At 45.1% G+C, this 13601-nt stretch overlaps 1 protein-coding gene across 9 annotated transcripts in view; it reads right to left on the bottom strand.

The window, feature by feature from the left end:
* KANK1 (KN motif and ankyrin repeat domains 1) overlaps window positions 1-13601 on the bottom strand; it is a 133511-nt gene that overhangs the window by 37894 nt on the left and 82016 nt on the right. The window contains exons 1-2 of one of the 9 annotated variants that reach the window (XM_074569748.1): window positions 7028-7057; window positions 5466-5553 (exon numbers count right to left, since the gene is read on the bottom strand). The exons of 7 other annotated variants lie outside the window; for them this stretch is intronic. The gene's annotated coding sequence lies outside the window, so the exon portion shown is untranslated. Of the gene's footprint in view, window positions 1-1065; window positions 1085-5465; window positions 5554-7027; window positions 7058-13601 lie in introns of those variants that run through there. One more of the 9 variants, XM_074569749.1, reaches the window with a different exon arrangement.

The following is a 13601-nucleotide window of genomic DNA, read 5'->3' as shown; positions in this document are numbered from 1 at the left end:
AATGTCATTACCCTTCTGTGCCTATAAATCTCTGAGGAGGTGAGAAGTGGAGAACAGATACATAGGGCTATTGTAACAGGAGTAACCATCAGGAAAGAACCTGGACTCCTGGGATATAAACCTGCCAGGGAATATTAAAACTGATTTACGGTTTCAGTTTGGTCTTACAGCTGTGCACAGGGTGGAAAAAATGGAAGAGTTGTCTTCTGCAAGAATGGTTCTACAAATATTTGTCTTTATGACTCCTGGAAAGACATTATTTTGTCACATGCTTACCTCCATAAGGAATATGGTTTATGCTGCACAATCATTATGATATTTCAAATACCGTGAATTGTTCCCTCCTCCCCCTTTTTATATTAATCTAGTACTGATTTCTTGTGTGAGATAAGACGTGTGTTGCCTTCCAAACTTCAAAAGCATAAGCTATTTGCATTTTCCAAAAGCACTGAAAGCTTTTTCTCTGCAGTTAAAACAGTTCAGACCAATGAACTGATTTTCTCCAAAAAGGTGAAAAAACGATCATCAGGGAAAATATGGAAAAGGTCATTATTTAAAGTAATCCTTTATGCACGTTCTAAATAGCTAAAACCAGTGGCTTATAATTGAAAGTCTATGACCAGTATTTAAAATGAGCAACTTTAGGGATAACAGCTACCTTTGCTGCTGTGGAAACGATGCCTTACAGTAAATAGGTGCGGCGCTCCCTTCACTTGAGTGTTCACACCACCGATCTCCCACTAGAAAACCTGCCTTTGCTGAAAGAACCAAACTACTCTGTATGTAACAACAAAAACAAAGAGGCTACCAGAGGTGCGTGAAACCGCCAAGTGCAAACTCCCTTCAGACGGCAGCACTTGTGAGACAACCCAGCTAACCCGGGCACTGTTGAAAAACAGAAAAAACCACCCCAACTTCATAGGCTATAAGCACACTGAGGGCTGCTTTCGGCTGTGGTAACCCTGGGGTGGCCCCCATCCCTTTTCTCAGCTGTCTCACAGCGCCAGGGCCGCCAGCCGCTCGCATCTCACCTCTCCCCCCACCCCATCCGAGGGTCTCACTCACCAGTCCACCCCGAAGCAAACCCTTGGACCTTGCCGCCTTTCGTTTGTCAGGAAATTAAGTCTGAAGCACACTTTCCTTTGCCTTAAAGGGAGTGCGTATTCCTGACACATCAGCAGGCAGGGAGCCCAGAGGTTGCTACAGAGCATTTATTTATACTCATTTGGAATTTCCTGAGACAGTCCCAGCCCGGCAGCCAGCCCAGCGCAGCGCCAGTGGTTTCCTTCACGGCACTTCAGATGCTGTGTAGCGCCTCCAGCTCCCCAACGGTTAAAATGCATGAAATGGTCAGCAGGACAAAAGGAACTGTACCAAATGACACACTAAAAAGATAGTATTATTTTTCTCCGATGAAGAGAGATTTAATTCCCAAGAGGGAATTAAAAGTTCAGGTGACTTCTCTCCCACCCACCCTCTCCCTTTCTCCCCAAGCCCTTCACCCCCACACCCCTCATTTCTCACTCCCACGTGTGGACTAAGCACAGAAAGGTTCATTGATATAATTTGGGCAGAACAATTACCTCTGTTGTAACCACCACTGCCTGCAATTCTGCCTGTGTTACATTCAATCTCGTTTTGTTTACTCTTCTCAAATGCAACTTATAATTTGAGGGATAAAAATAAAAACTTTTTGTATAAAGTTGCAGACACAAACTGTTTTTTTCTGAAACACAGGCGTGTTTCATGTATTCTGAAAATACATGATATGTCTGTCGTGCTAGTACAAGCACTTTCGAGATGATGCGTAAACATATTTGATTTTTCCATATGCAATTTTCTTGTTTCCACATAACACCAGGTATTAAGTAAAGACAACTGAGATTCCAGATGCAAAAAATGTCACTTCTCAGCATCATAAAGAGACCCTTAAAGGCCTCAGCTCCATCTCTCTTCACTTCTGCTTACAATAACAGTTGCTGTAGTATAGCCAAAGAGGGACTGCAAAAGTAAATGGGCAAGGGGAGAGGCTAATTTAACATGGATAACAGTCCCAACACTTAACAGGACTAAAGGAAAAGAGTTTTATTACCGTGCCTTCCATAGAGATTCCCAAGAACGCTTAAAATGAAAGAAAAAAAGAGGGATGGATTGTCGAAATAATTTCCAAGATCGCTGCAGACTGGAGGAGCTGTGCTTCAAACAGAAGTGGGATCCTGTGCTGAAATGACAGGAGAGAGGTCCAAGTCCTCCACAGTGCCTTCAGCTAAAATGGCACAGACTTCCAATAAAAGTGTTTCCTGAACATGTCTAGTGGCTTCAGTGGTATTTAATAAGAAGCAAAGTAATATTTAATACTTACAGGCATCAGCTTTTGGACTATAAACTAGGTCCTGCCCTCTAGGTAATTTTATGTTTATTTCCTTGAATTACAAGTAATTGATGCATACACTATAAAACATGAGCTCCCAAATAAAGTCTGAAGAAGGTCTCTGGATGTAGCCAACTTGTTATATCTATGGACTATGAAGGTACTGAATTTTAAGTGAACTTGGTTTGGTTTGGTCTCTGCTTTAACCACCCTGTCATTCATTTAGTGGCCAGCCCAGCCTAAACCACGACATAAAGAAAAGTAACAACGCTTTGGGAACAGCTTCTAACCATGCTTTGAAATTTCTCCCAGAGGACAGAAAAAGCTCTAGGGCACCTGAAATTTGACCCACGTTTTCTGTTCAGGGAAACACTGCCCAGAGCCTGCAATCTTTTGATTGCCTCCCTGTCTTTTGACTTGCAGAGCGAGTGACCAGCCAGGTGAGGACAAGCAGAGTATGCAGCAGCACTGGGTGTTACTGGCAGGCATCTCTAGCTCCACGAGCAGGTTCTTCATACCAGGAAGGGGAAAACATGAAAATACCCATCTAGTTTTCTGCTGTGAAAAAACCCGTGACATCTGGGATAAAGTATAAGAATAGAAGGTATGGCTAAAACGTACTTCTCAAGAGTTAGAATTCGCTCAGCGAAAAGAAAAAAAATTCTCTAACGTTGTATGATTTCATTTTTCTAAAAAAAGACAGCATGATATCCTGTTTAGAGAAGAAAAAATTTTAGCAGCTGTCTCCACATGCTCCATCTGTTTATCATTACTCTGTGGTTTCAAGGGCTTGACATCTGAATGAGCCCTGCACCAAGTCACACACCTTCAGTGGACTCTCCTCAAAGCTCGGCCAAGTCAGATGGCTGAAAAAGACCTGCCATGAGTGCAAGCAATAACCCATAACATGTATCAGCACTTCGTCCCTTGTCCAGCAAGTCAAATATGGAGGCACATGTCTGGGTTGGCACCAGTAAAACCTAAAGGCAAAGAACACATGCGTATTTATTCTCTTGGCCTTTGAGACCATTATGGTGCCAAATAAACTCATTCAGCTACTGTTTACAGTAGAAACAAAACTGAGGTCAGAGCACAGCTCCCCAGTGACCAAAAAACCTGACTTGGTCTGCAGCAGAGTGAATGTAAGATTTGGTGTGTGGGCAGCCATCCAGCTGGTAAATTCTTATCTAAAGAACAAGTTATTTCACACCCCTTTTGAAAACAAAAGGGAGAGAGGGCACAATGGATCTGTGAAAGGCGATGGATGAAACATAGCTCTTTCAAACACTTGCCTCCAACAGACATTTCCTCAGCACTGGAGTGGCTCTGCTTGGAAAGAGTGAAATAATCTGCCTGACTACAGCGATCTGGTCCAGGGGAGCATAGAGTTTGGCCTGACCCACCACTGTTAGGTTTATGTTCCTACCCCTAAAACCATGACTGTTGCATTTTGGTGAAGGCTGGATATAGGGTTCTTCTTGGTTTTATTCTGGTGGATTCTGTTTGGAGAAAGAGGGGTGGCATTGCTGTGGGTTTGGTTTTTTTCTTTACAGGCTTTCAGAATTTGGCAGCTTGTTTCCACAGAATGATTTAAAACCTGCTAGCCATTCAGGTCAGACCTGAGACTGATTTGGCCTACCCACCTTCTCCTCCCTAGCAGATGCCTCTGGAAGGGCATAAGAAGAAAGCAAACGTACAGCAACATTTATCCTCTTGGCTTCCAGAGACCTGTGACTGAGAGACTTCCTGGGCCAGGGGTGGTCCAGGATGGGTTTCAAGTCCCAGTGTCAAACGTTTATTTTCAGGGTAGCTGTGAGGTATTCAATAACTAGGTTCAAAATGTCAGACTGCAGCTGATGTGTTAGTACTGTAAGGAGATCTACTTGTCAGCTGCCTGGAGATACAGTTATGGATGATTAATGTGACCCAAGGACTATGTGACACTCAAACTCTCCATATGAGAGACTTCGTGCCCTACTGTTAGGTCCCTCACTAGTTAGCATCTACCCACAGAGAGGATGCAACTGAAAAATATGTCATCGTTAAGTGTCCACCTGGTTTAGCGTCACATGGAATGAACTTCAACTACTTGGTATTTTGTGTGTCATGAGGCAAGTCATGATCTCTTCTGTTCTCCCAACGTGACTGCTTGGAAAAGCTTGTGGTAAGAAGTCTTGTTCTGGGAGTGAGTATACCACTAAAGCCTTCACATTCGGTGAAAATTGGGGTTTTTTTCTTCTTCTTTTTTGTGTGGACAGTCAGGCATACTTGTTTTTTGCTATTCAGGCATTAGATCTCTGTGAGCTAGCAACTTGTCTTGCAGCTCCTAGCAGGGCTTTATGGGTCAGCTTTGCCTTCCCGTTTTGCAGACACAAAAAGTGAATGACACTGAACATGGATGAAGAGAAAGGAAAAATCCATGGCTGTAAAAGAAAAATACACATTCTCAAATCTAGAAATACATGTACTGGCTTCTTACACCACAGACAAGGATGCAAAGTGAACTTCAGCCTGCTGGGAGCTCAAGTGGAGGTGTCAGCCTAGTGACTGTCTCCTGCTGCATTTGAAAAAAGCAGACAGAGTAATTTGGGGTCAGGTGGTGGGTCCCGCCAGTGTGGAAGGCATCCCATGTCCTTTGGTCGTCACCCGCCACTTCCCTGAGCTGAGCAGAGGCAGAAGGTGCAGGAGGGAACTCACGGCTTTGCCAGGGAGACCATACAGGCTATAGTTTTAGGCATCTCTTTCACACTCGGATCAAGACCCTGCCATCAAACACCATGGATTTCTAGTAACCATTACTAATCCAGAAATACTGCTCTTCTAGCCACAACATACTGAGTAAGCAAAAGGCTGGAGCAAGGAAATGTGCCACACAAACTGGGGAAAAAAACAAGTGCCACACGTAACTAATGGGACCCGTGGACAAGACTATGCACGTCCATTGTTAACGTGCCACGTAACTGCTAAGCAGCGTGTGCAGTGCATCATGCAGCAGCAGGCTTGGAGAAGGATGGTAAAGCTGGAGTGGAGCAGGAGATGCTACTCTCCGTTTCACACAGTGATGTCTCTCCCGCTGCTGCGGTCTTGGCTGTACCTGGTGTCTCATCCCACAGGGGTACGGGCCGAGATGGTCTGGCTGAGCCATGCACGTGCTTGTAGAGTTGTAGCCTTACAGCTTTTCTCTGCAAAGGGAGAGGGAAAGTAATTTTCCCAGAATCGTCCAGTGCACGTTCCACAGCATTGGAGGCGGGTTGCGAGGGAGCTTCTGAGCGTTAAAGGCAGAGCGGAGGGTGAAGAAGGGTTGGATACCAGGGGCGAGGCACAGGCTGTGCTCCCCAGGGACTGCACCCAGGGAGAAGCCCCTGCGTGTCCTCAGGGAGAGCTGGGGTGAGACCAAGCACTGGAGAAAAGGGGCCGAGAGGAGTATCGGGGAACAAAAATGAGAGGATGAGCGTATTGGATGGCAGACACGCTGTCTGAGAGCAGAGGAAGGGAACGGGACTGTAACTAATGATGGCAAGGGAGAATGGTGAAAGTCTAAATGGCGATGCAGTGGATGCACAGCCTTGTGAACCCACTCAAGTACTGGCAAGCTTAAAGGCTATGAAACCGCCATCTGTCTCCACAGAGAAAAACAGGACAGAAGCACAAGAGAATGATTCAAAAATACAATTTTTATTTTTTTTTTTTTTTTACCTTTTAACTTAAGATATGGAAAAACTTATCTAAAGTTTAAGAATCACAGTTTCTGCTGGAGGGAGAGGGAAGAGGGGGAGAAAGGTCTTAGCCACGGACTTCTTGAAGTGAAAAAACACTGTTGATCCTCATAATCCCTTAAAACATGACTGCTCCCATCTTGTCTTTGTGTTTCTATCACATGCAAATGCCAGTCCACTTTCCCAACCACAACCATGCATTTTATTATATTTTCTTGCATGTACTATTTTTTTTTTAAAGCCGCACACTTTAGATTTCTCGAGCGGTGTATATGAAGTGTTAAAACTTGACCTGTTTGCTAGGATTAGACCTGAAATTCCAGTTAACAGCAGCTCAGTTGCACAAGTGTTTTATTTTTATTATTAGATCTTCTGCGACCCATAAAATGGTGCTGCAGCCAGAGGGGGTTGGTTGTGTGAAGAGAGGGTAGGGAAGGGGCTAGGAGTACATCAACAAACATGCCCCTCAGCAATAAGAGACAACTCCAGGCCAGCAATGTCTGGTTTATATAGGGAGAACAATCTGTTCCCAATTATCAGTTAATTTGGTCCTCACCCTAATCTGACCAAACCTTCAAACCCAGCTATTAAAAACAGTTTCCACCTCCTCCCTTCATCCCTCCCTCTCCTACTTTCAAACAAATACTGAAGGGGAATACAGAAATAAAACAGACAGGTCCCGTATATTGAAGGAAGGCAACATACTGTTATGAAGAAAAAGCACAGGGGAATATATTAATAAAAAAAAGGAAGACAATTCCATAAAACACTCATTACGGTGTGAGATAACTCAGGAGGAGAAACTGAGCAAGAAAAAGGGATGGGCTGTGAGAGGGGGTAAGGGTCACATTACCTGCTTCTACAGGGAAGAAGGCTTTGCCAGTGGGGAGGGATGAACTGAAAGCATGGAAGAATATGACAGGATCTCACACTCACCTACCTCTCTGGCTGTCTGGGCACTCAGTTTTGTCAAAGTCTGTGAAGAGTCAGGTGAAGAAAAATCTCAGGAGACTGGACCTAATGCAGACCAAGTACGTGCCATGAAGAGTTTTAAAGAGTTAGAGAGACGGGGGAGGGAGAGAGCCCTGTTTGGACCCGGCTGATCTGCTAATCCCCAGACACTGCAAGCTGCAATGTGCATCCCCCAGCGGATGTCAACCATCGCTTTCAGCCAATATGGTAAATGCAATTTCCGGATGAAATCAGAGGAGGGAATGCGAGAAAGAAAGGGGAAGATGGCCACAAGCACACTTCAGTTCTGAAGCTGGTCACATGGGGACATCCTGGCAGGAATCTGTACTCTGCCACCAAGGGGAGTCGTGTTTCCAGAGGAAGGAAATGGAGATACAGCAGCAATGCCAACGTGGGCAGCCCCAGCACTCCCTCAGCCCCTAAAACTGCTGTGAAAACATGATACGGGAAGGGTTGCCCTTCTGTCATCTCTAATCAAAGCCTTACAAATGGCATGAAAGGGGGGGAGGAGAGAGGTGGCCATCGCAAGAAGCTTCCCAAGGACTTCTGCTCCAGTAGTAACCCTTCTGCAAAGAACATGTCTAAACGCAGGCACTCAGTGTTCACAAACAGAAGACAAGCAGCTGTAATCAGGCTATTTCCATCCAAGCCTTTTCCCTGGGGGACTGTATCCTTTTAAAGGCAACAAAATCCCCTCCCTTCCCACAGGGAGGAGATTCATATCCATTATTCATAAACTGTTTTCTGCTGGAGAATCTGGGAAAGGAGTGAGGAATACCGTAAAACATTTTTTGGGGAAAACACACTCTTTTAGGTTAAATGGTCACAGAAAGATTTGCTAAGTTGTGCATCATCTTGAGAGTGGAGAGAAGGAAGAAGATGCAGAGAGGATAATTTTTCAAGTCTGGAAAGAAGTTTATTCTTGGTGTTTCTGCCGTGACGCGTGCCTGCCCTGCTACTGGTGTTTGTCCCTCACCCAGCCCAACGGGCTGCTCCACCACACGGGCACCTTTCACCCGACCGCCACCAGGTCAGTGCAAAGCAGTCACTTCCATTGGAAGACTTAAGGGCTTTTATCACTGTTAATTGCCACCAGGTCAGTCAGGTTCCAGGGTACCATAAACAGCAAGGCATGCCTGTTTAGTCCCTAGAGCATTATTAGCTGTAACATACAAGATCAGCACCCTTAGCTGCCTCTGGGGGTGTAGAGGGTATGTATTTCCACAGGGAGCAGCAGCAGGCCACATGAATGATTCTGTGATTCTATGAGAAGGTCCAGATGCTGCCCATGCAACGGCATCTCAACAACTCAGACAAGGAAAGCGTGCATTACTCCATGAGCAAGGCTGCGCTGGAGAGGAATGAACACAGTCCTCTGTCTAGGTGAGATGTAAGGAGCTTCTGGGCAGCTGCAGAAGATAACCCAGAACAAAACACAACTGCAGTAACCTCTGAACAAAAGACAGATCAATGAAATCTGTTCAGTTTCTCATGTGCTTTGTCTTTTCTTCAAAGCATCTGCATCTTATATGGCATTGTGTCTTGGGCCATCTGCTTCCCACCACATCCAATTTCCATTTCTAAGGACTGGGCTATCTGGGCCAGACTGCTATGTCTTCAGCTCCCAATGACACTGTATTTACTGCATCCTTTCTAAGTCTTTCCTGCCCCATCCCTTTCCAGCAGATTCCAAAATCAGGCCTGAAGGGCAACAAGTCCTGTGTAAAAGAAGATGCACGATCCCTCATCCTCTGCAGTCTGATGAAGGCCTCTAGGTTGGGCAAATGGAGGTCAATGTTTTTTCAAGCTTTCTGTTGCAGCAGCAAATGGACCCTTGGATTACAGGTATCAACTAGCAGTTGCAGAAGAAACAAGTATTAATTCAAGTAGAAAGCTGGCATTGGCTCTGAGATCATGTGCTCCATCTCCAGCCATCTGTCCTTAAGGCAGATCTGGCATCAGCGAGTGTACTACAGCATAATGATGGAAATTTTGATATGCCATATGATAGAGCTGATCTGAAATCACTGGATGCTCACTCACCCTTCACCCCACAGATTTCAGGGTCCCACCCTAGCTTGTTTTTAAATACTGGGCACCACCAGCGTGACTCACTGGATCACTTGTGGGTGAGGCAGGAGCAGGATCCCAGTGACAGCCCTGCGTGCCGTCTGCCCATCCAGAAAGCACAAGCCTACATGGCAATTCAGCAGGCTCTCCCCATGGCAAGAGTCTCCCACCAGCTGCCAAAGCACAGTGTCGGTGCACACCCGTCCACAGGAGCTCCGACAGTTGTCAGATGCAGGCTCAGAGCAGGGAGTATGGTAGGGGAGGCAAGCCCAGGCTCAAATTGCCTCTCATCACACAGCCCTGACTCAACCAAATAATTACCAAATTGCTTGCACGGAGGATTTGATAAAAACACAAACTCACCTGAACCCTAGTCATTTGCATCTGCTGGGCTAGGTAAACTGAGTGCACTTATGGCTGCTAAGCTCAGAGCTCGGGGTGTCAGTAGGACTGCAGTGACACCTCGGTGACTCCTGCCCCGCAGGAAAGCAGCGGAGAGCGGCTCTCAGCTGGGCTCTGGTGGCAGGCACCCACGACACTCGGGACAAAAGGCTCTATCGGACTGACTACTAGCTAGCAGTCAAACACTTCCGGTTGCTAACTTCTTCACCCCTGTAAGTTCCCATTTATTGACTGAGGGTCTGTGATGAAAATGGTTGAATATTCTGCTAAAATTAGTAATAGTGGTGATGTTCTGGTGCACAGCACTTTCTTCTTAGGCTACACTTCAGATCATTAGGCTGGAAAACACGCAAAACTCCATGCATATTGCCTAAGATTATACGCACCAGGAAAATCAAATCATAGGAGAGGTCTAACTCAAATAATCCAGTAACTGAAAGGAAAGTGTGTCTACAAATGTTTGGTAAGAGTTGTTACAAATCAATGCAGAGGATGTGTATGATAAAAACATTTGCTCTAAGCAAACGTTTATTGGCTTCGATAAAAAGGGTTAATTAGTCAACAGGGGTTTTCATAATACTTTACAACAGTTGCTTAAGCATTTATATACCAGCAGATGGAAAACACATTTATTAAACATTTGGCCTTTGAGTCATGCTTACGTTAATATCTCAAACAACATTAATTCAGGCAACAGCCTCTTGTAAAAAAAGGAAGCGTGGCCAGCAGGATGAGGGAGATGATTCTGCCCCTCTCCTCGGCTCTGGTGAGACCCCACCTATAGTGCTGCATCCAGCTCTGGGGCCCCCAACATAAGAAGGGCATGGACCTGCTCCAGAGGCTCCAGAGGAGGGCCATGAGGATGATCAGAGGGCTGGAGCACCTCTCCTATGAGGACAGTCTGAGAGAATTGGGGTTCTTCAGCCTGAAGAGGAGAAGGCTCCGGAGAGACCTTATAGCCCCTTCTCATACCTAAAGGGGGCCTACAGGAAAGACGGGGAGGGAGTCTTTTTCAGGGAGTGTAAGATAGGATAAGGGGTAATGGTTTTAAACAGAAAGAGGGGAGATTTAGATGAGATATTAGGAAGAAATTCTTTACTGTGAGGGTGGTGAGACACTGGTAGGTGTTGCCTGGAGAAGTTGTGGGTGCCCCATCCCTGGAAGTGTTCATGGCCAGGCTGGATGGGGCTTTGAGCAACGTGATCTAGTGGTTGGTGTCCCTGCCCAGGGCAGGGGGGGTGGGACTAGATAATGTTTAAGGTCCCTTCCAGCTCCAACCATTCTATGATTCTATGATCCTATGATTGTAATGGCCTCATTCTCCGACTAACTGGTGCATAGTTACAACTTCACTTAGGAGTCTGCTCAGACACAAAGAAAAATCTAACCAGAGGCCCATGGAGTGCTGCAGAGTAACTGTGCATATATAAAATAATCAGGCCTCTGCGTATATAAAATAACCAGGCTGTTGCAGGGGAACCAGTGTTCCAACACGGTTTCTATCTGTTGCCAAACGACCCCTAATCCTGCAGTCCCTGGTGCAGGTGGTCTCCAAGTGGAGGTGGATGCCCAGATCTCCGGGGGTGACATTTCCCTGTCCCTGGGAGGCTGAAAGTCAAAGGAGTAAACCAGGAGCAAAGACACTGGATGCCTGCACACTGGCTATCACAGCAGCAGTTCCTTGCTTTACAAGTCCCAAGAGACCAGCAGTAAAAATGACGGTGAGTTGCTACAATGCCACTGCTTTAAGAACTACGTAGGAATCTGAAGGAGGTAAAGCATATAGCTGAGTTAAACACACAGGGAAATCGTTCCACTGAATCCATGTAAGATATAGTACTCCTGTATGTAGAAGCATGATAAAGGTGGGAGAGGAAGGCATGGAAACACACTTAAACAAGAGTGAGGGGGAAGGTGCAGACTGAAGGGAGGAAAGAGGAAGAATCAGGGAAATCTCAGACACCCTGTACAGAAAACAACATGCATTTGCTTCGCAGCAAAGTAAGGAAAGGGTTTGTGCAACAGCCTTGCTATATTGACCCCTGCAGCCCATCCTACTCAGGAAAAATGGAAAAGCTTTTCTTCCGTTAAAATGCTTTTTCATGTCCCTGTTAAAAAGATGACTGACAATTCTGTGGTCTCTGGATACAGAGCACGAGGTGCTTAGGGAAGTCAAATAAAACAGATGTTTTCATTATGGTTAGACACAGATACAGTTTTTAATCCTTTATCTTTTTTAATCAGTCTCCGATGTTTGTTTTCTACAAACTTCTGTTTCCTTGTTTTCTACATCAGAATAAATGGAATTGGCCTGGAATTTCACACCATTCAATGCCTTTCAGAACATGTGTTTTGAAAACGAAGTTTCAGCTAATCAGGTATTAGTGAAAGGAATGAAAATCCAGCCAGAAGTATTTCTGAACAGCCTGGTAAATTTTCGGCTGGTGTGCACCGTGCTTTCTGCAGCTAATTGGAGGACCTTTCTACAGATATCACTACAGAAAAGTTTGCAGAGCCTCATTAAGTAGATGATTTATGCATCAGTCCTAGCAAGCACAGAGGCTAACAATTACTGGAAGTTTCACCCAGCGGTTAATGAAGACACTAATACTATTTTGAGAAACGATCACCTCTTTTTTTTTTTGCTTGTACTATGCAAAGAGAAATTAATTTGTACTATGCACCAAAAAAAGTCCAGCCTCCCAATAGCTCCCCACGGACGCAGGGTATTTCCCAGCTCCTGCTGCAGCTCCTCGGAGGAGTTCATGACGGGCTTTAGACTTCCACTGCGGTCCTTAGCCCCGCAAAGCTTACCGGACTGAGCAGTAAGATCACCTGCCACCCGCGCAAGACTCAAAACAGCGCACGGTTGTGATTACCCACACCCAACTGATAAAATAAGCCAAATTTTTCCACAAGCACTGATTTATCTATCACTAGTGCTAGAGAGACTTCAGCTATTTGCTGAGCAGATGGCACAACTTTGACAGAGCCTAGTCCAAAATCAGTACCAATTCTCTAAACCCCCTTCCAAAATGGATCGAGATGAACAAATAAGCTTGCAGCTCACAGAAATACAGTTCATTACAAGACCTCTATGCGATGAAGCTGGGAACGAAGTGTTAAAACTTTGTCAGCAGCAAACAAAACTATTGACAAACAGTACTGAAGTCTAAATCACAGCCTCTGTTATTTATTCGCCACATTTCAAGTTCACGTCTTTACCGAGCTATGCAACAGGCAGAGAAATTTATGATAGGTGGTTTCATGATAAAGTCATCACTTGCTTTGTAGCTTATCTCACATACACACTCACCAAAAATATTTACAGCAAATGTACTTCTCATAAACATCCTTAAAAAAATAATCTCTATGCAAATGCAAAATAGCTTGATCCTTTCCTGGAAACAAGTTCCAAATTCAAGAATTCCTCTACAGATTTTATCTGCAGCAGCTATAGTCCATACAAGCTTGTATACTGAAAAAATTGACCGAAATGGCACATAGGCATAATCATTTAACAGTGCAAGTACTCACATTCTCGAGTTAACCAAAGCAAACCACTGCTCCTTAGTCACCTCGTACTTGAACGCAGCTGAATATGTGGTCAAACTTGCCAAATTATTCGAGTAACATAAACGCAGCTTAGTAGTCCACAACAAGTCTTTCTAGTTCTTTTTCCTGCTGCTGATTGATTCAGAGGGTGCAGAAAACACCACCCCTGAAGTTTGTCTTTCCACTCTTAGAGCTCCATGCAATTAAGAAACTTGCTTCAATACCTCCCAACGCCCAAATCAGTTCCTGCTCATCCAAAGGCATTCTCTCCCAGGCAGCACGGCAGGATAACAAGTCACAGGTACTTGCAGCCCAATACTCTGTCCATTATGAGCTGCTCAGGATTTGGAGACACGAGCGTACGTAGCTGCATGTTAGAACGCCAGCCTCCAGGGTTTGCAAAGCCAACAAGTCCTGACAGTCTCTGCAAAATGTTGTCCAATTTAGTTTTGAATTAAATACGTGCAATGCATTATAGTGTCTTTCTACGAATAAGGGAACAAACAGCTTCTACC

The sequence above is a fragment of the Larus michahellis genome, chromosome Z, assembly GCF_964199755.1.
Source record: "Larus michahellis chromosome Z, bLarMic1.1, whole genome shotgun sequence".
NCBI lineage: Eukaryota > Metazoa > Chordata > Aves > Charadriiformes > Laridae > Larus > Larus michahellis.
The sequence above is the reverse complement of the archived record's forward strand: the minus strand, read 5'-3'. Positions and strand labels throughout refer to the sequence as shown.